Raw genomic sequence first — 19,338 nt, forward strand, 5'->3', positions numbered from 1 at the left:
GACTATACGGCATAAGAATTGTGTCAAATCTTCTCTCGGGTCTTTGCATCCTTTGTTGTTGTTGTTGTTGATCCTGTTGTTCTTGAAGTTACGGTTGTTGTTGATACCGTTGTTGTTGTTGAGGTTGAACAGGAAATGTAAATGGTTGTTGTTGACTTGATTGGACGGGAGCTATGGCAGCTATTTGTGGATAACATGCATTTATTATTCGAATGATAGAGGTGGCATTGGTCTCTCCTTCTCGTTTTTTACCATAGGGAACAAAAGGTTTCTTCGATGCATTGGAAGTACTGGCAGAGTTCTAGATCTTTCCCATTTTAATCATATTTTCTATTCTTTCACCGACTAAGACCATGTCGGAAAAGCCCGAAGAGGTGCTCCCTACCATTCTTTCAAGTTATGGACCTTGCAGGTTTCCCATAAACATGTCTACTAGTTCTCTTTCTAACAATGGGGGTTATACCCTAGCAGCCAATTCCCTCCATTGTTGGTTATACTCCTTGAAGGACTCCTCAGACCACTGAGTCAGATTTTGCAACTACGTGGGATTAGGTGCCATATCAATGTTGTACTGATAGAGCTTGAGGAATGCCGCGTCCATTTCCCCCCATGTGTGAATATGGTTGCCCTCAAGTTGCATCTACCAATCCAAAGATGCCCCACTGAGAGAATCCTGGAAAAAATGCATTAAAAGTTGATCATCGCTGGAATAGGAAGCCATCTTTCGGTAGTATGCCCTAATGTGTGTCCTAGGATCGCTATTTCCCTTATATTTTTCAAAGTCCGGAACTTTGAACTTGGCCGAAATGATGACCCCAGGTACCAGGCACATTTATGCCGCATCAAGGCCCAAAACATCAGTGTTCCCCATTGCCTTGAGATTTTCCTCGATAGCCTTCACCTTCCTCTCCACCTCGTTGGTTGCTGAACCGAATGCATTATCCTGAGAAGCACCCTTTGGGCTGAAGAATGCATCGTATTGGTCGTCTGTCTCAAAAACATGCGGATGAGGATTGCTGTTTGGAACACCGCCGGGTGCATTAATGTTGATTGGAGGGTCAACTTGAGGAACTGGAGTCAGATTCTCGACCGCTGGAGGTGTAGGAGGATTGGTAGTACTGGCACATTGATTCATCTCTTCTTGCATTTTTTCCATAACCTCTTGGCCTCTTGCGACTTCTTGAATAGTCTCCATCATCTGCCGCATTTGGGACCGCACCTGGGATACTTCCTCTTGAAGGACATCTTGGTTCTCTTGGAGTTTCTCCATGACAGCTTGTCGACGTCCTCGTGTATCGTACCAGAAAGTCAACTTTGGAGAGTGGTTCTGGTCAGAAAAAGGGTGGATGGATGAGTTTTTTATGTTTTTATATTTCGAAAGATGCAAATGATGCATGAATCTTTTTTTTATGTTAAAGCAAAGCTCTTTTAGTTATTCGTGTTTATTCATTGCAAAAACTACTTGACGATTCACGTTCCCAATCATAAATAAAGGAAAACACAATAGAGAAAATCACAACTTTCATTCATCATTTGAAGGGAAAATAGACTGCAATACATAGAAGTTGCAAAATACAAGTAATGGAAGCAAATAAACCAACTAGATATCCACCCTAAAAGTGACCCCTTGAGACTTGCGGAGAACCTCAATGTCAGTGATGAGTTCGGCCATCGTTCTTTTGCAGAACTTGACAAAGTGGTAGACCTCTTCGGGGGTATTATCTGGACACATGATCAGATCCACCTCCTTCAACTTGTCGAGAAAGTCTTGAAGGGCAGAGTTAGTTAATACCGTCATGTTGGTGTACTTGTCCCTCCATTCTTCGTAAAGGGCTTGGAAGTTATAGATGATTTCATCCCTTTGAGAAATGGCAGCTTTGAATCCATGGTAACACTCCTCCCAATGTCTGCAGTTGTTTTACAACTCTACATAGGCTTGGTCATAGATTCCTCTATTTAAGTTCTTGATTTGCTCACAAGCTCGTCCAAGGTTGAACTGCTCATGCATGAAGCTTCGGTGAATCTTTTCTTTCTTTAGTTGCTCCTTGACTAGAGAGTCCTTATACTCTTTTAGAGTGGTCCTTAGTTCGAGAACCTGGGCCTCGTAATCTTCCCTCGCTTATTTCTTCATGGAATTAGACCTCTCGACAGTATTTTCAAGGTCCTTGATGATTCAGGACGCTCGATGAAACTCTTCGTTGCCGAAGTCTAGCTCAGAATTAGCTCCTTGTAGAGCTCCACCAACCCAAACTCTTTGTCCCTCGGCTAATCGGAGCCTCTTCTTCCTATCTTCAAATTTTTCACAGACTTGCTTACTCTTATCCTCCAAGACGTGGCTTCGTTCCTTTGCACAATTGAGTTGGACTCGTAGTTGAGTGTTTTCCAACTCGAGCTCTTTGATTTGGCTGGTAAGTTTGTCCATGTCCTCTTGCAATCAGGCTCGGGCATCAACGAGAGTGAAGAAGGATAAAAAAGAAACGACATCTTAACAACCTTAGCCCTCTCTTTTACCCATACACAGTAGGGTTCCTTGGCTAGGATGTTTTTCTTACCCCATTCTTGGTTAATACGGACTATGCTTGTCCAAGCTTTTCGCACTCTTTTCACATTTGAATCAAGCGGATCCACGATATTGATGACAAATGGAATGAAATCTCTTTCCTCGGGAGGACTCATCATGGCGTACCCTAGTTGCCTCTTGAGTATAGCAGGGTTGTAGTTGATGCAACCTTGTGTTCCTATTAAGGTTACGTTAGAGAACTCTCCACATCTTGCGATGACGTCCTTTGTATCCCATTCCCCCTTGTACCATAGAATTGAGTTGGCGGAGAGAGATGCGAACCTTTGCGACCATGTCAGTTTTTTTTCAGTAAAAGGTCCATTTTGAGGCATGCGGGCCCTCATCCAAAGATGTAGCATAGGAGCGCAACAGAGGAAAGTACATCCCTTCTTCTCATGCCTTGTATGGAAGGTATGGTAGAAATAGGCAAGTAAAAAGGGCACTGGATTCTTTGTTAAAAAGACTTCAACTGCTAACTGATCCACGAACTTGTCCACATTTGGGAAGAGGACGATTCCATGAATCAAAAGTGCCAAGGTTGTACTACAAAAGCCGGGTCTTTCTTTTTTAATCATTTTCCAAGCATGGGCTTCTAGGAACTTTTGGGTCAAACCTTTGATGGATCCTTTAACGCCTCAATTATCACACAACTTGTTGGTGTTGATACCCAAGGTGAGTGAGAGCTCGGTCAAACAGAAGCCTTCTTCCAACTTCGGGAAATGGTTGTGTTCTTTGATTGATCGATTGAGGAGTCTCTCAAGGTCTTCCAAGGTTGGAGAGATTTGGAAGTCGGGGAAAGTGAAGCATCTTAAAGGGACGTCATAGTATTGGGACATTATAGTGATAGCACCATAGTCAACCTTCTCGGTTAGAAGATCTATGATGTTCCCAAAATTGGCTCTAAACTTGTTGTCCTTGAGAGCTACGACCTTTGAGCAGAGGACCTTTAATGAACTAATGTCGGGACTCTTGAAGCGGAAAGTAGAGGTGCTTTTCCTTGCTGAAGTATCCATGATTGTGTCGGAAAATAGTCTTGTAATTCTGCGTTCAAACAAACAGAAATTTTAAGAGCTTTTCTTATTATTTTGATGATGAATGTATGAATGAATGATTGGTTTATTATTTCCACAAGATTTTAGGCATGGGTTCATGGTTTTGGATCATCGTGATGAAGCATGGAGTTAATAATGACTTCTTAGTAAACCACGACTCTCGCTTTGTGTGATCTAGGGCTTTTCGAAAATTGGGTGTAAGACACTGCCCCTATAGTCATGGACTTCCTTGACTGTCATCTGCTTATGTCAATTTACTTGCCAGGCGACTGCTCCATCAAAGTCATCTATTCTAAGTGAGATCTTCGTATCAACCCTTACGAGGAAGGCACCACGGTGGCCTATACTACGCGACCATTGGTCTAGGCTAGCCATAGTTTTAAAGGTTCTAAAAGGGGTCTTAGGGTCATTGACTGTAGTAAAAGAAAAGATGCTTACACCGAAAGCACGACGATCATCAATCCCCTTAAGAGAATCTACCATTAAGTGAGGTTCTCGTACGACCCTAACGAGGAAGGCACCTCACAGGTCAATACTACTCAACCTCTCCTATCTCATGCAAAACTCTCAGACTCGGGTGGGGAGTCCTTCACACATGGTTTTTTCTTTGTAATCATTATTGCTTCCAAAAATTCTTCGTCACAGAGCCAAAGTTTCGGACCAACAGGCAAACAAAGAAATATGTACAGGTTAGCAACAAAAGCAATATATACAGGAAAATATAAATAGTAGATAAATCTCCATGCACGTAAAAGAGAAACAACCCAAACTAGGCTAGACTTGCTTAGGGAATTGTCCCCAGTAGAGTCGCCAGTTGTCGCTACCGAGATTTCCCGATAATGAAACCAGGAATAAAGAGATGCCAAAGAGAGGAAAAATCAGAAGAGTCGCCACCGAATTTTATTTAGTTTACCTCTATCAGAGAGGAGAGGGGAAATAATCGATAAAACCCTCGGAAAAAGATGTGCACGGGAAGCGCTACAAGAGAATAAGGAATCGGTCTCGCAACCGAGATTTGGGTTCGGAAGTCGGTTACGCAAGGGGAAGGTATTACCACCCCTCACGTCCATGGTACTCCGTGGGAACCATTTGGGTTATTTTACATAGATGGGGATTTATCTATCATTGTTTTATTTTCAGAAGAATGTGTGTGAAAGAGAGGGTGTTTTTTTTATTATAGTGCTCGCCAAGGATTGAGGCCCTTGTGCCTACGTATCACTCTTTCGGAGATGAGGAATCAGAGCTCCGTAGTTCGGAGTAGAAAATGTTTGTGTGTTAGTTGATTTTACCTTTGAAAAAAGGGTTTTCGGGATGATGCCCTAAGGCGCAAAAATGAGTTTGATGAGTTCTATCATTTTTACCTTGAATAAGGGTTTTATGAAATGAGTGTTTGTGATTATATTGTACTAAAGTCTATGGGCAGAGGTGATTATTCTAGACAACAAGCCAAGCGTCTTGCATCCAAAATAATCAGAGTAAGGGTAGGAGTGCTCTATTCTTACTCATTCTCCACCATTAAGGCTCGTGGCGCACAATAATAATTGTAATTATTAAGTATTTTTGAATTTGGTTATGAACATGCCACTTGACGTTGAATTAAGGGTTTGTTTTATTTGATTATGAAATTTGGCTCATGCAACATGAATGCAAAGTAACCAACAAGAAATTAAAGGGTCTCATTGTAAGGTAGCCCAAGAGAAAGCCTTTTGTGTGCAAAAGTGATCTAAGCTAAACAAAGGATAATGGTCTTACAAACATGTCCCCCTAAGGTGGTGCCATGATGCCATTCTTACAACATGAATGTAAATTACGAATAAAATCCAACATTTACAAAGTATCAAAAAGATAAGGAAAAGGCCTCCAAGCAAGGGTCCTAAAATCAAATCCTCTAAGTCCAAGTTGATTAAGAGTGGAATGAATATTTTTGGTCTTATCATTTTATCATGTTTTTGTTGTTTTTAATATGTGATGACAATAAAATAAATAACAAGTAAATAAACATGCATGATGAGTTTATATAATGATGATGATAATGAGTACTTGAATGTAAATTCCATCGTAATAAAACAGAATAAACCATAAGTTAATGGTAACAAAATCACAATAACCAAGGTTAATGATAAACAAAGTTAGTGAAGTATAATTAGTGGTTAGTAATATGTACAAAATGAATATTTTTTAAGACTATTTCCTAGGCCAAAAAGACTTAAAATATGACACAATAAGGGATAGCTTATCATTGATGCAAAGTATTGAAGATGATTAAAAAATCAACTAACAATAGATTTGTAACAAAGAAAGTTATGCAACCTTAAGTCCATCTATGCATATTTTTAAAAAAGTGATTTGTTCTCTTTCTTTTGTTTTTGTTCCTCTTTTACTCAGCAAGATGGTAAGAGAGAAAATAAATTAGCATAATATAAATGATATGGTTAGATAAACAATAAACATAAACATAAAATACTTGAAATAAAGTGAACAACAAAATAGATTGCAAAAAATAAAGTAAAATAATATAAATGTTAGAAGTTAGTAGTTAGTGAACATAAACATAAACTAAATAAAAATGAACAATAAAATAAATTGCAAGAAATTAAAGTGCAATAATATAAATGTTAGGAATTAGTAGTTAGTAGTTAGTAACAATAAGCAAATGGATTAGCAACTTAATGTAAAGACATGGTTTCATCTATGTATCAAATGACTCAAATATGGTTGAAATAAAGGCAATTTATCAATGCGTCAAAGTATCATGAATGATCTTTTGATCAATCATTAATAGGTTTGAAACATTGAAGATTTAATCAACTCTAAACAACCATGACCATGATCTATTAGAACTCATCAACCAAATAAATGTAACAAGTCAACAATAAATATTAAATGATAACAAAACAAAGCAACACTAAAGAAGGTGCGCAAAAGATAATAAGAGTAAGAAATCTCAAAAAAAAGTGTGTAAACCAAGTTAATCATTTTTTACAAGATTGAGTCTAAACCCTCTCAAAAGATCAACCAAGAATAAACAACCATTTTCAACACAAAAACAGAACCAAAAAGTTAACAAAGTTTAAGCTAAAATCATTACCCAAAAATGTTGAAAAAGGGTAGGTTGAAATGGTGTTGAGCTTGGATATGAAGCAAAGGGTTTGGGATGAAAGTGTTTATGCCGAAAGTTTAGTGAAGGGGCTGAGTTATGAGTGTTAGAGAGTGAGAAATTTTAGAAATAAAATGTGAAAGAGGATAAAAAAGTTGGTGGCGTGACTTTTTTGAGTGAGAACGATTTTTTTATTTTGACCTAGGTTTTGAGAGGAGAGTGAATGGTACTTGGACAAAACTTTTGGGGGCTAGGAAGCATGAAAAATGAGGGGGAATAATACCTTTATTTATAGGGAAAGTAAGTGGAAAAGGGGGTGAACCAAAAAGTACTATGTGTAAAAAACAGAGCTACTGATGTTGTCCTCGCAGGTGTAATCGATTACCCTGATTGGTGTAATCGATTACAGGCACCAAAAATGGCCTGGGAGCCTGATATTTACCCAGTAATCGATTACCCTGATTGGTGTAATGGATTACAGGCACAAAAAGTGGCCTGGAAACCTGAGTTTTTCCCAGTAATCGATTACCAAGGTTTGTGTAATCGATTACACTGTCCAAAAAATGAATTTTTGTTGTTTTGGTGGTGTTTTCTCAGGTATGAACTCCATGCCTTGAGCCCGTGCAGCATGCCTTTTGTTTTGGATATTAATGCAAGTAAGGTTATGAGACGATGAATGTATGTAGGGGTGATAGGGACATGGATCAGATGATGGTTGTATGGGAGTAGGGTGATGGATCGAAAGAAAGTTGTATGGGGGTAGAGTAAATTTTGGGATATGACAGCTGCCCCTATTTAATTTTCTCAGACCTGAATACCTGGATAATGACGACTTCCAATGTATTCAAGGTAAGAGAGGATTAAATACTAATGAGAGTAACTAGAAATTCGCCTTGCCGGAGGATGATAATGTGAAGATTTGTTTAGGGATTATGCATGGTTATGATGATTATGCATGCAATATGATGTATGCATCCTAAGTATCTTCTTAACGACAAAAGTTTGATGTCAAAAGGCCCCAAGAAAGTTGAGGGAAGAAAGCTTCACTCGAGAATGAGAAAAAAAGGGTGATCACTCCTAGTAACGACTGGGGAAAAACAATACAGTGTTCCTTAACAATGGCTGGAACACAAAACATCTATTGGGGGTCAAACAAACGAAATCAGTAATGATTCTTTGTGAAGGCTAGAATACCTGACTCGACTGGAGATACAATTTTTTTCTCCCGAAGGTACAGTGACGATTCTTAGCGATGGCTAGAATACCTAACTCTGCTGGAGATACAATTTTTCCTTGCGAAGGTATAATGACGATTCTTAGCGATGGCTAGAATACCTGATTCGACTGGAGATACAACTTTTCCACGAAGGTACAGTGATGATTCGTAGAGAAGGCTAGAATACCTGAAATCCTCCGGGAAGATCAAACAACTCAGTGACGATTCTTAGCAACGGCTAGAATACCTGACTCTACTGAGGAGAATACAAATGTTAAGTGCCGACTCCTATCAATGGATGGAATATCTGACACCTACTGTAGAAAAATGAATTCAAGGATGATTCTCGGCTATGAATGTCTGACTCGGCTTAGGGAATGAGCCCAAAAATGCCTCTAGTCTGAAAAATGAGAATTCAGTGATGATTCTTAATAACGACTAAGAATACCTGACTCTACGGGGAAAAGGAAAAATGTGTTGATGACTTTCTAGGGATAGAAGAAGTACAGTGATGTTTCTCAGCAATGGCTAGAATGCCTGACTCCTCTAGGGAAACTTGACAATAAAACGAAACAGTTTAGCGACGATTCCCATCAACGGCTGGAATGCATGGTTGTGCCTGGGAAATGTTTTGAGGATGAACATTGATTTTTATTGGGGGAAATTCCTAACAACGGTTGGAAAATTCCGAACTCTGATGAGTTAGTTTGAGTAAGTTAAGGAGATAACTATGATGTGATGTTATGTATGCCAATGCATGCTTGGGCTTTCATGGGGAATACATGAAATGCAAGGTTCGCAAGTTATGCCAAGTATGTTTGGGCTTTGCGAAGGAGTTTATTTGGGGAATGCCAATGGTGATTGGGCTTCAAAATGGTGATTGGGGGAAGTGTACTGACTTTCCGATACTTGAGAAATTAGAGCTCGACGTCCAAGCAAACACTAAATGTAATGTTTGAGAATTCCTACTGGGGGGAGAAATGATTGGCCAAGTCCAAGGGACTGTGTAGCACCCTTGGGTTGGAAATTCTAAATGCGTTTCGGTTACCTTTAGCAAATTTCGAAAAGAAATGTAATTCGATGTTGTCTCCCTTATAGTTTTCTTTTTTTTTTGACAAAGGGTCTTTTAATCCAAAATTTCCCCTGTAATTTTATTTTAATCTTGAGTGTTACTTTTGAATACCATTCGTGTGGCGTGCTGACTCGTGTGTCTGGTGGAACGCGCATTTTAGACCACTTGATCTGCCACCTCAATTAATGAGGGAGATCAAGTGGTCCACGTTTCTTCTGATTAATTAATTTTCATTTTATTTGTTTTATTTTCATTAATTCATATTAAATTTAATATTGATCCAAAAAATATGAGAGTTTCACCAAAAAAATTTAAATAAATTCCTTTTTCATTTTCTGAATCAAAATTATTTTTTGGATCATTATTAATATTTTTCATGATTTAATTGATTTTGTGAATATTTTTAATTGATTAAAAATACTTTTAAGTTTCCAAATATTCTGAAATTTTTTCTCCAAAGTCCTTTGACCTTGTTTGACCTATGATAAATCTCATGGTCATTTCTTTGGTGTTTTGATGAGGCTTTAGGAAATTGGCCAACCATAATTTAATTTAACGCATATTTTTATTATTTTTAATTGATTAAATGCCAAATAAATTGTGTAGATCCATTTTAATTGACTTTGTGAGTTTGAATTATGTTGGTGGGCCTTGGTCAAGGTTGATTTGACTTTGCTAGGTTAAGATCAATGGATTTATGGGGATTGATGGAATGTACATTCCATCTCCCAAAATGAATTAATGATCTTAATTTCGTAAAAGTCCTCCTTTGACCAATTTGTGTTTGATCCATTTCCCCTCCCTCTTCATCTCATTCCCCTTCTTTATTCATTCATGTCATGGACCTATAATATCTCTATATCATAAGGCTAGTTGATTGCAAAATCAACATAAGTATGGATGAGATTAGGTCCCCCCACTTTGTATATTCTTCTTGTGTGTGGTATGTTTCATGAGCATAGTCCATTATACTATGTCTCTAACATGCATTAACACCAAAATTCTATTGCCCGACCTCAAATAGTTGTGACTTCTACATAAGTCCAATTAGGATTGCTTAACATAGCGCTAAATTTTGACACAAAAGGCATATACCTTTCTAGTTAGTGAGATTATAAGTCTCCCCTCTTTCATGGTATTTTGTGTAAACTTGGCCTTTTTTCCTTCCTTTGGAAGATGACTTAGCTCAAGGATCCATGCTTGTGATAAGTGGGTTGAGTGTGCTCCAAAGAATGACTTAAACAAAAGCAAAGCAAAAGCAATACTAACTTCTAACCAACTAACAATTAACATTTAATTTCAAGCCATTTATTTTTATGCATTTCAATTTCAAGCTTTTATTCATTTGCCATTATTCATACCATTCAAGTTGTTTACTTTAATGTCATTTTCCCTTTGTCCACTTGAACCATATTTTGTGATATATTGTATTTGTATATATTTGTTTGCTGGTGTGGTGTTTTGACTTGAATCTACATAATAAGAACAAAAACCCTAAAAAACATCTTGTGTGGACTGTTGGTTTGATATGAGATTATTGAACTTAGGATTTAGGCAACACTCCTTATGCAAAGGACTTGGCCAATGCCAACTTTCATGAAACCAAATGCCTGTGAAGTGAACTTTCATCTGATACAATATGGGAGATCCATTTGAGTTCATCTGCAACATGATCATTGTGAAGCTGTTATTTTGAACCTATGCCTAATGCCATCTTTGAAGTCATCTGATACATGGGAAATCTTGAAGAAGATCATGGGGTTACTAAGCTTGGATGTGGCTATCTTTATTTGATGTCTTGCTTTTTGTATATTGATTATTGCTTGACTCTAAAGTCCAAGGGAATTTTTGGTTTCTATATGACATTCTTGTCTATTGGATTGCAGCCCATTGGTCAGATCTTTTCAACTCTTAACTTTTAAATTTATGCTTAGGATTAGTCTCTTCATCTCCTCCCTATTTCTTTAATTTCAAAATCTCTCCCTCTTTTAAAAATCTTCTTTGATTGTATCTGTTTTCTAAACTTTGACCATATTGCAAATTAGAAACTTTGGCCTTATGCCATTGCATTTTCAAACTTTTTCTTAATCAAACTTGTAAATAAACTTAACTATACTTGACTTAAAATTTCAAAAGCCAAAGAGAACTAACACTCATTCAAACCATTTTTAGGCCCTTCTGCCTTTGCAAAACTTAATTTTTATTAAAAGCAATGCACTCACTCTGAAATTGATACCACGAACTACGAGGTTTTGATCCCTCATTTTTATGTTGGTACGTTGGCACAAGTCCGAAGGTCTTGTCAAACACAAAAATATAATTAATGAATTCTTTTCTCATCCCTCCACTCTATTTATTGCAAACATCTTTTGTATAAAAATACATATGCACACAAAAAAGGGCTCCCTAGGAGTACCTAGGACACTTTGGGTGCTAACACCTTCCCTCTGTGTAACCAACCCCCTTACCTGTAATCTTTGGCATTTTATTAGTTTTGATTTGAAAACTTCTTATCTTTTTGGGTATTGTTCGTACTTTTCCCTTTTCCCTTGGAAACAATAAAAGCGCGGCGGCGACTCTGGTTTTATTGACGTCTAGCTTATCCATAGCTTGATGGTCATGAATTTACCGCTACAGAAATTAAGTGGCGACTCTGCTGGGGAGTAGTATCCATAGCTTGATGTATGTATATTTATTTGTATGATATAATCTGCTTGTTATGCTTGGTGATCTCTGAATGGTGAGATAAGTTCTAACCAGAACTTGAGGGAAATTAAGATAGGAGGATGGAATAGTCATGTTCGACTTGTGTGAAGTAGTCCTTAATAAGTTGGCTTGAGATCCATCTACTCAGTGGAGACCCTTTTAGAGTTAGGAATGTCACACAAGTTATTTGTGGTTAGGCATTACTATCTCTGATTTGGGGTCCGAGAAGCTGAGGTTCGTAGAACATTTAACCCCTCTTGGCCTATTTAGGACGTAGTGCGGAGACTGTTCTGGTGTAGACTTGATAACAGTTGTTACGCGATACTACACTCAAACGAGTTTCTCTTGAGAATATTTTGGGTTGATGAGTCAGTCATCCTAACCTGTAATATCCGATAGATGGAATTAAGACTCTGGGAACTTTTTAGAACATGATCTACAAGTTTTATCCTTAGTTCACTTCTTTGGGATGGTTCTTACTCCATGCTCGTGACTCACAATAAACCCTTGATTCTTGGTTGATCCAATCAAGTCTTGTCAATATCAAGTGAACTTGGGTGTTGATAAGGTGTAAACCAGAATCCACCAAAATGGATGATTGATCTTGACAATGACATAATTCATCCCTTGACCTTTGTTTGTTTTCCTTGTGTGTGATCCCTTATTTGTGATTATTGCATTCATGCATTCATGCACATCATAACATTCATCACACGGAAATTTCAAGGAACTGAGGTATTATTTGCAAATATTTTCAGACCATGGATTATGGACGAAGGAATACTAAGAAGTACAGTTTCAGATGCCCAGACTTGAAAGAGGTAGGGAAGCTAGCATCTTTTGTATTAGATCCTTGGACTTCAAGCAATGTCATGGGAAGCTTATGTCTATTTTATATGCTGATAGTGTTGAAGGACTTCTGAGTGTATTGGTTCAGTTTTATGATCCTCTCTACCGTTGCTTCACTTTTCCTGATTATCAGTTTATGCCTGCGTTGGAGGAGTATGCCCATCTCTTGGGAATACCTGTTTCTAGCAAAGTGACTTTTAGTGGATTGGAAGAGATTCCCAGATCTCATCTGATAGCTGAAGCTTTTCACTTGAAGAAGTCTGAGATAGAGGCTCATTGAGTGAAGAAAGGAGGATTGTTTGGTTTGACTTCTGAGTTCATCATCAAGGAAGCTACTACTTTTGTTGGTAGTGTGGACGCTTTTGAAGCCATCTTTGTGTTGCTCGTCTATGGTTTAGCATTGTTCCCTAACATTGACGGTTTTGTTGATGTTAACGCCATTAGAATCTTCTTGATTGGGAATCTTGTGCCTACTCTGTTGGGTGATATGTACTTTTCTTTGCATCTAAGGAATTCTAAAGGCGGTGGAACGATTACGTGATGTGTTCCTCTTCTGTACAAGTGGTTTATTTCGCACTTGCCTCAGACACTTGATTTTATGGAGAACAAACAATGTCTAAGGTGGTCTCAGAGACTTATGTCTCTCATTAATGATGACATAGTTTGGTAGGATTCTTCATTGAGTAGTTTGGAGATTATTGATAGTTGTGGTGAGTTCTCTAATGTGCCTCTTATTGGTACACAAGGAGGAATTAACTACAACCTTGCTTTGGCTCGTCGTCAACTTGGGTTCCCTTTGAGAGACAAACCTAATAACACTTTGTTAGAAGGTCTTTTCTATCAAGAGGATAAAGATCCCCAACATTTGAAGCAAAAGATTGTGCATGCTTTGCATAATGTGCATAGGAAAGGAAGATTCGAGCTTGGTCCGTGCAATTGTGTAGCTTTGGAAGCTTACACTCTTTGGGTGAAGAAGAAAGCTTTGGAATTGAAGATGCCTTATGCCTGTGAAAGACCTATGTTTGTGGTTGTGGCTGAGCTATTAACTCTCCCTAACCAAGATGTAGAGGAGTTGGAAGACGCACTCGCCAAGATGAAGCAAGAAAAGGATATGTGGGAAGAATGTTTCCATGCTTTGAGTAGAAAGCATGAGGAATTTTAGCTTGAGTCTAAGGACAAAGATGCACTTATTGAGCTACTTGAAGACTGAGTAACGAAGAGACAGAGAAAACCAGAGGTTTCATCTTTCTCTAGTATGCCTCAGCCTTCTATCGCTTGGAAGAAGATTGTTCACCAGCGTGTCCTCGAGAAGACTCAGATGAAGGCTTCTTTTGAGACCGAGATCCGACACATTCCAAGGAAGTATGCGCCTACAGTCAGATCTTCTGACGCTGTTGTTAGGGATCCTTAGGATGACTAGTCTCCTTTTCTCTTGTATTTTTTATTTTTGGTTTCTAAAATTGTACTCAGTGTAAATCCTTCCAATTATATAAATAAAAGAGATTTTATGGTCATATAAAATTATTGTAATTATTGTTGAATATACATATATTTGCAAATAAAATAGTAAGTTCCTTTAAAAATAAAAACAATCAAGCATTGCATTTCATGCATCATTTGCATAAGCAGGTTTCTCTTTCGCCAGATGTCTTTTTGGTGTTTCTTATGTGCTTCAGCCAAGGTGACTCATCGATACAATACCCATGCCAATCATTCAAAGATTATGGAGCATCTAGAACAAGAGAACATAGACTTGAAGGATGAGATCGCCCGTATGACTTCCATGATGGAGTCAGTGTTAGCCGCTCAGAGCTAGTCTTCTCCAAGGCCTGCAACTCCTCCTCCTCATAGGACTATCATTTCCGAGGTTGCTACCTCTACCATTCCTGCAACTGCTGCTCACTTCACACCCAACATGCCTGCCGGATTCCCGTGGGGAATGCCACCTAATTTTGTGCCTGAAGGCTTTGCGCCTACCTTTTCTTCCATGTCGTCATCTAGCCCGGTCATGTTTGTGCCACCCCCTATTGTGCATACTTTACCTCGTGTAGAAGACACCATTTATCATTCTGAGCCGTCTGAGGGCCCTGATGTGTACAAAAAGATGGATGTGATGAAAGATCAATTCCTTGAGTTGCGTAAGGAGTTGAAAACTTTGAGGGGTAAGGATCTGTTTGGAAAGAGTGTTGCGGGACTTTGTTTGGTTCCAAATGTTAAAATCCCGGTGAAGTTCAAAGTGCCTGACTTTGAAAAGTACAAAGGGAATACCTGCCCACTCAGTCATCTTGTGATGTATGCTAGAAAGATGTCTACTCAAACCGATAATGATCAGTTGTTGATCCATTATTTCCAAGACAGTTTGACCGGTGCCGCTCTGAGGTGGTACATGGGATTAGATGGTGTGAGCATCCGCACGTTCAAGGATTTGGGCGAAGCATTCGTGAAGCAATACAAATATAATATTGATATGGCTCCAGATAGGGACCAGTTGAGGTCGTTGTCTCAGAAAGACAAAGAGATGTTCAAGGAATATGCGCAAAGATGGAGAGAGCTTGCTGCTCAGATTACCCCTCATTTGGAAGAGAATGAGATGACTAAGATTTTTCTCAAGACCCTGAGCTCATTTTATTATGAGCGGATGATTTCCAGTGCCCCTAGTGATTTTATCGAGATGGTAAACATGGGGATGAGGCTAGAAGAAGGTGCCCGAGAGGGACAGTTATCTAAGGAGGAAGCGTCATCCAGCAAGAGATATGGCAATAGTTTTGGTAAGAAGAAGGAAGAAGAGACTAATGTAGTATTTGTTGGGAGGCAAAGGAGGCCTCATGTAAGAAGAAATCACCTACCCCGTCAGCACCATCATCAAGTATCATCTGTGACCCGAGTATTTTAAAACAATCAGTCAACACCAATTCAACAACAACAACGTCAACAACAACAACAACCGCAACAAACAAACACCTACAACAACAACAACACCAACAATCATCTTCAACAACAATCAAATTTTGAGAGGAAGAAGGTCTCTTTTGACCCAATTCCTATGACATACGCAGAATTATATCCATCGTTGGTTCTCAAGAACCTGTTACAACCAAGAAATCCTACGCAAATTCCTGAACCATTCCCATGGTGGTATAAACCGGAACTCCGTTGTGCTTTTCATTAAGGAGCTCCCGGTCATGATATCGAGAATTGCTACCCCCTCGAGAATGAAGTCCAGAAGTTGGTAAAGAGTGGAATGTGTTGGTATACGCCCTAGAGGCCAATACTTTTGGTACTTGTATCAAATTATTTATTAATAATAAAAGACTTTTTCTTTATTATGTTTGTTTAATAAAGTCCCTAGAATAACTAGTCCGTTTAATGTATCAAGTGTGACTTAATCATGAGATCCTATTAAACATTAGGACATTATTCTTAAAGTATCCGTAGTCGAGCTTTGTTGTGAAGTGGGATAACATTAAAGCATTAAGACTATTATGTATATAGACTGATAATCACATCTCATGGATCATGGATAAGGAGTTATCAAGTCTTAACCATAAGTATGAATATTGAGAGTAATATTTATACTGGATTGACCCGCTCTGAGAATACTATATAGAATGTTATGCTAGGTGTCATAAGTTATTCTCATGGTGATAATGGCGTATACCACCCTTTGACCTAAAATCTATATGTACCCTATATGTAGAGTCGATTGCCTTATTGTTGATCAAACATTATTCGTAACTGTATGACCATAAAGACAGTTGATGGGTACTCCACGAAGCATGCTGAGGGACATGAGTGACCTAGATGGAATTTGCCCATCCTGCGTAATAGGATAAATGTCTACGGGCCTAATATTGAACTGGACAAGGATGACACGGTTTATGCCTTGTGTTCAATATAGACATAAGGGCAAAAGGGTAATTGTACACATAAGTATTATCACAAAAGGATTTGTCAAATCACATGACATTTTCGTGTCTTGGGTAGCAGTGATATGTTTCTAGATACCGCTCACTGTTTATTATGTTAAATACATGATTTAATATAATTGCCAATGCCGCGAAAACCTACAGGGTCACACACAAAAGGACAGATTAATGAGAGATAAAGTAACTAAGGAACACCGTAAGGTACAATGCACTTAAGTGAATTGTAGAACATCGTAAGGTACGGTATACTTAAGTAGAATACAAAATAGGGTAAGGTATCACGCGCTTAAGTGATTTTGCAATATTATAAGATATGGGCAACATACACTTAAGTGGGATTTTTAGCTTTCAGCCCACACAAGTGGTTTTATAAATAGAACCCTTGTGCAGAAGCATTTGTGCAGTTCTAATTTTGTTTCTCTCTCTCTTTCACTCAAAGCCTTCATTTGTAGTAGCTAGCACTGAGATTGAAGGAATCCATTCGTGTGGACTGAGTAGAGGCGTTGTCACCGTTCAACGTCCGTGATCGCTCCGTAGATCTGCATCAATGGTTTCAATCGCCACAAGAGGTAACGATTCTATCACTGATCATGCCCATTTGTAAGGATCACTAAAGGAGAATTTTTTTAAATTCCGCTGCATTTTGGATCGCTCTTCTCCTTCAGTGGTATCAGAGCCACTTACGAAACCATGCATCTGATAGTTGTTTATTTTCTATGTTTTCTGTATTAATACGATTAAAATACATAATGAATCTAAGTATAAACGAGTAATTAAATTTGGCATCATGTGTGTACGATTTGGATGATTGATGTTGACTATGCTTCGGAATTCGATGTTAGTATGGTGAAGCAGCGATACATCGATCATCCATAGGTTATGAAATTGAGATCGATCAAGTTATATATATGATATAAGTAATCCTGATGTAAAATACGGTATATATGATATATTGTTTCTGTTTTGTTCATTCAAACACTTAATGGTTGTTTTCCTTTCAGCGATCAATGGTCATATGCTTCTTGATCCGAAATTAGTATGGTGAAGCAATGACATCTTGATCAATCATACTGAATTAACAATCAAGGTGTGTTTGACGCTCTGAAATTGGTGAATTAGGGTTCATGACGGCACAAGGGTTGTGTTGTCAAAGAGTTATGCGATTAGGGTTGTGACTATGCAAGAGTTGTGCTTTATAGTATCAAGTGTTGATGTGAAAAATGACATCTATTTCAAATGAATTATTCATTAAAATTTTGCGTCGGGGAGCTGCCTCTACAATCCACAGGGGGCGCTAGCCCCTTGACCCCCGTCCGCTGAACGGTCAGCGGAACCCCCGTTCTCTGACCGGGCAGCGGAACCCCCGGCTAACTCTGCGTAGTGTGATTGGTCGCCGAAATTTAATTTGGTTTTAATTAATTAACAGAATTTAAATTAATAATAATAATGTGTTTATTATTATTGTCTTGTGGTGATCGGTTATGGCCTTAGTTTTTCTTTATTTTGTTCTGGGATTTTAAAATACGACCTGCGTGTCGTGCCTCTCTTTTAATCTCTTAATGTAACTTCTTTTCTCATCTCACTCCCTCGTATGTAAAACGAGTTTCTTTTATGTAATGTAATATTATGAAGAAAGAGAATAATACAATATCAAAGGAGGACAACCTTGAATATCTTGCTTGGAGAAGCTTAGATCATTATTAGGTTAGCTTAGGTTCTCTCATTGGCTTGGGAGAACAATTGCGCTAGGGGCCATAACTGTTTCATTATGTATGTTGATGCATGTGAATGTATGTTGATGCATGTGAGAGACGATTTATATGATAAATAAGTCGGTGAGATCAGAATAATTACAAATTCCCTCAAATTAAATATTAAGTTTATGCTTTCCAAGTTTTAGCACTCATCAAGACTAGTATCGAAAAATGTAGGTTTCACCTACGCGAGGTGCATATTCTATATTAGTAAGGTGCGATGGGATAATTGTAATATCCATTTGCTAAAACAATGGGTCAAACTTAACTAAACAAATTATAATAAGATTATATATGTTTAGAAGCAAGATTTGGAATGATCCATGTGATGGATTGGAATAAGGAGTTATTCACCCAACTAAAATATTCGATAGTTGTATTAGATACAATTGGAAGGAGGTCCTACCTAAATAACCTAGTTTTGTGTAATCCGCCTACGAGGACTTAAAACCAAGTGAAATGTGGATCTCGACCCACTAGAAAGTCTTCCAACGGGATTTTCCGTATCAATTGGTGAGGGTCATTTGTTTTGAGTAAAATAATGGGAGCATATTTAATTAAAGGTCTAATTAAATATGTTATTGATACTTATATTTTCATTATTTTCATGTAGATTACCATGACAACTGTAAGACCCCAATTTTGTCCCTAAGATCCCTCATGGCATCATAACATTGCATTGCATAGCCTCAAGGATCATTGAGCATCTTGGCTCCCTTTCCCTTTGGATAGGGATCTCTTGTGAGTGGTTTGAGATCACCAAGTATGCTTGAATTGTATATCATTGCTTTTCTTGTTTTGTTTACTAACCAAAAGCACAAAAATATGTCACTAAAATTTTTGTTGTAGCTTAAGCAATCACCAGGTCATGAGTTTCAAGAAGATCCTTTGTGCAAGAGATGAGGTATTTCCTTGGGATGAGGATCACATGATTAATATAAGGAGATTACATGAGCTAGGGTTTCATTTTGAAGCAATCTCACCAAGTGGTAGAAGCCCAAGTTAATCAAGGCATTTCAAGGTCATCTGAGGACCAAAAGTCAACTGTGCAGTCAATTGAGGGATATGAGGTGGGGAAATGAGTTGAGACACCTCAATCATGTTCA

This window comes from Lathyrus oleraceus, chromosome 3 (assembly GCF_024323335.1).
Source record: "Lathyrus oleraceus cultivar Zhongwan6 chromosome 3, CAAS_Psat_ZW6_1.0, whole genome shotgun sequence".
Lineage (NCBI taxonomy): Eukaryota > Viridiplantae > Streptophyta > Magnoliopsida > Fabales > Fabaceae > Lathyrus > Lathyrus oleraceus.